This window comes from Corvus brachyrhynchos, unplaced genomic scaffold (assembly GCF_000691975.1).
Source record: "Corvus brachyrhynchos isolate BGI_N302 unplaced genomic scaffold, ASM69197v1 scaffold5, whole genome shotgun sequence".
NCBI lineage: Eukaryota > Metazoa > Chordata > Aves > Passeriformes > Corvidae > Corvus > Corvus brachyrhynchos.
The window spans coordinates 5,053,881-5,058,081 of NW_008238321.1; positions in this window are offsets into that span (position 1 = coordinate 5,053,881).

Below are 4,201 nucleotides of genomic sequence, written 5' to 3' on the forward strand. Positions count from 1 at the left end.
GATCTTACTGGCAATATTACATGTTCTCTTGGGTTGTATTATGTTATATTGAGTTGGTGAACTCATTTATTAGTTTATTGTGCTGGGACAGAATGAGGAGAGAGAAGTCCTGCGTCAAGAGGATCCCTCTGGTTGTGTGAATGTTTGAAGAGGTGATGGTTCAGAGTTTCAAGGCCCTGGACCATGGGGCACCCTGCAGGAGAATGAGCTGCTCCACAGGAGAAGCAGCATTGGGAGGAGTTTGGGGTCTGTGCCGAGGGGTCACAACCCCTCCGGGGCTGATCCCTGACTGGCTGTTGCATTTCCTGGTGCTGTTTTTGGAAGGGGTGTCTCCTCCTGCTCTGCTTTTCCCTCCCTCAGAGGTTTGTCCATGGTCCCTGGGGTGTGGGAGAGCAGCCACGTTACCCTGAGGTCAGCAGGGCTGAGCCTGCGTCAGCCACGCGTTGGCACCGTGGGTTGTTGCTTTAATGAAGGGCTGTTTGACTGAAGGTAGGAATGACACTGCCCTTCTTCCAGCCAACTTCCAGGGGTGGCATCCTTGGCCTTGGACCCCAAATACCAGAGCTGGCATCAGGGAAGTAACACCTTAATAGGGGAAATAAGAAAAGATGGGCAAGAGCTCCATCAAAGCCGAGGAATGGCATTTATGAGGAGCCTGTGAGTCCATGGATGGAATTATATGGAGTTATGAAATACATGTAGGAAACTAATTAAAGAGGGGATTAGCTCAGTGGAACAAGATTCCACAATAATTAATAGATGTGTTAAATATTTGCAGCAATTATCTCATAGATGTTCTTGGCTGCCTTAAGTGTTCAATCTGCTGCTGAGGACTTTATATTTCATATGTTGGACAGATTTGTTGTCAGTGCTGCTGAGGGGAACAGCACAAGCTCTGGGAAATCTAAAAAGTGAAATACCAGAGCCTGGGATAGGTGGCTGAGACACAACCTGTCACTGGAGGTGGCATCACAATGTTGTCAGGGCAGTCTTAGCTGGAGGAGTGAACTGTGAGTCCCAGTGTGTGTTGGTGCTCTTGGCATCCTGAAGGCTTTCATATCCAGTCAGGATAATTCCCAAAAAGCGGGGCTGGGACCTGCAGGTGAGCAGAGGCAGGGCTTGCCAGGAAATCATTAGTTCCACATGAGCTGAATTAATGCATTGCCATAAAGTGGCATCTTGCCCACAACAGGCACAGGGCTGATAACCCAGAGGAATGAGCTCAGAGCTAACTTTATCTTGAGCTACATCCTGAATCCAGCTGCAAACAGCTGGAAAGTTTTAGGTAGGCTTAAAAAAATTAGTTGGGGAGGGAGTGGAGAAGAAAGCAATAACTTTAATTCTGAACTCCATGAATTTCAGGTGGCCTGTGATTCCTTAGAGGCCATGTGCTGGGATTGCTTTTAATGGGATTTCTATCCTAATTCCTCTAAACCTTCATCTCTTCAGAGGCCCAAGGCTTGTATCCACTGGGAGCAGTTGTGTGTGTGTGTTTGGCCTGGGCACAGAGCCCTGGGAAATTGCAGTTGTGGACTGGTTTAGGATGTGCTGTCTCACAGATTTGGGGAGGTGAGGTTGTACCTTCCCTTGGGATGCTTCCTGAACAGATCCTCACTCCAGCAGAGCACCTGAGTGTTAGGCTCAGAAATTTAAAAGATATTGTGTTTGATGTCAGCAAGGTAATTCTTCGTGTATCTACAAGTGCTTGTCTCCGTTTCCATGCCCTTTTATAAATTACAAAGGAGACAGATTTGATTAGAAGCTTGGGAATATTCTCCTTTATAGCTGCAGTCATCCCTAATGAAAATAAATGTTCAGAGCTATTGTCATCAAAGCTTTGCACTGATACACTAATAAGCATTTGAACTACATAGCTGAGTAATTTCCATGAGGAATGAGCCCATGGAGAGGTTTGGATCGTGCTGTTTGCTTACAGAACTCAGGTTGGTAATTAATGACATTTCAGGCTGTGACAATCTCCACGAGTTGGGCTTCCGGCCTCTGGGGACCAACTGCTGCTGCTGTTGTTGTTGCCATCAGGTTCTTTCTTCATCCTTTAGGTGCAATCCCTGAGTATCATCGTGATTAAAAATTATGCCAGACAACTGCTGGGGCGGTTTGGGTCTGGTGAAGTCACCCAAGATCAGACAGGTGGATTTTCTTACTGCCTTTTCTGGGAGAGATACTCGATCTGCCCTGGGGCTCTTGCAGTAATTTAAACCAGGGACAGGCAGCTCTGACTAATTAGAAATCTGGAAGAGCCCACAAAGTGCCTCAGAAGGCTCTGGTTTTATGCAAGAGGCTGACTTACTGTAGCTTCTGTGCTCGTTTCCCAGTGCTCAAATACAACTCCTTGTGTACAAATAGGTTTTTCCAGGCCCTGTACTCATGGCATTGCTCTGACTCACCAGGAGTTTTGGAACATGGCTTTTAATAGCTCATGTCCTGCATAAAAGTTGCTGTGCTGAACTATATTTAGTGTTTCTTCAAGCCACTTGGCAATGTGCAAGTCTTGAGTTGGAACTGGAGTTGTAATATAATTATTACATTAAAGCAAGTTATGTTAAAATGCCTGTTATCGAAATATTGTACAAGGAGGAGCTGGCTACGTTTATCTGTACTTGGAAAACCTGCTGGAAAGCAAAAATTTCTAGTAATACTTCATGGAAAATGTGGATAGTCTGAATTATTCCTTTTTTTTTCTCTGCTAAAGCTTTATTAATTGATTCTTGTCTTCCCCAGAATTGTTCTGTATATTATTACTTAAGGAAGGTTTTTCTGCTTCATGTTGTGTTGATAGTACTTTGGAACTCACTTTTTCAGGTGTCCAGGGTGGTAAAACAAGAGTGCATCCATCTTTCTTAATGCTTCCATCAATGTAACATTAATCCTAAAGTGCCATTTAATCTCAAATAATTTCTTCTTTAATGTTTTTCTGGTTCTTGTGTAGGGGAAAAAAATTGAATATGACCCTAGTACTTGAAAATCTCTGGCTCATCCAACAATCCTTTAATAGGAGTTAAATCTTCTAAGTGTTATTTATTTGCACTGCTTGTTGTGTTTGGCAGAGATATTTGGAAAAGTGGTAAACAGCATTGAAATATTTCACATTTACGGGGAGTTTGCAGGTTGGCATTTGTCTCCATCAGAGTGCTCATGAAAAGAAAAATCTCATTTCAGTGTTTATAATCGTTATCTCAAGCATTTCCTGTTTATCTCCAAATGAAGTTCCAGGTCTCTAATTAGGAAATTAGATCTTTCTGGATGGCAGCTGAATCCAATGACGGGTTTAAAGGAGTCTGGGTGGATTTAATTAGGGGATGCATGTTCCTGAGCAGGGGCAGGGTTTGGGGCTTCAGGTCAGGCACTGGTGGAACAAAGTGTGTGTGAAAGCCAAAGCAGTGGGGAATGACAGCCTGGGGATCACTGTTGGCATAACCATCTGGGGAGTGGGGCTGTTGGACAGAGAGCATGGCAGGAGCTACACAGGCTGAAGGGAGCTGGCACACACAGCTGCAAAATATTCCTTATCTGGCTGCTTCCAGGGTCCTGGGGGCTCTGCACAGGCACAAAACTTGGCAAAGTGGAGTTTCCATGTGGGCTGGGAGCAAGTAAAGAGCTCAGTTACCCTGGCAGCACTGCTCAGCCCCAGCAGGGTCAACAAAGTCTCTCGGTATCAGTGCATTTATCTGTTTCCTGCACCCTTTGGGGACCTCTGACACAATGTAATGGCTTGTGCAGCTTGGGAGTTGGATTCTTCGAACAGGACAAACTTCCAATTATAGAAAAACAGGCAGCTATTATGTGTTCAGTTTGGGGCTGCTGCTTGTGGCGAGACTTGGCACAGGTATGGGGGGTTTGGGACTGTATTATCACAGTCATAAACCACAGATTATAGAAATCATTCCAGAAATTGATGGTTATAAATCGGGTCCAAGCTGTGGTCTAGATTGAATTTTGTGAGCGTGTCTGTTAATCCTGTTGATTAATGTCCCCTTCAAAGTAGATTGCTGAAGCCAAAGGAAAAATCACCTGAATTTACTGAAGATGAGGACTCTGTAGTGAGTTTCTTCCACTGTTCTGTCTCGTTGGAGAGCTTGGGAGCTGGGGAGACCTGTGAGGCTGAACTAGTGCTCTGGTGAGCTGCTGGATTGCTGTGCTGGAACCCCTGGTAGGACCAGAGGCTCTGGCTGTGAAGAGG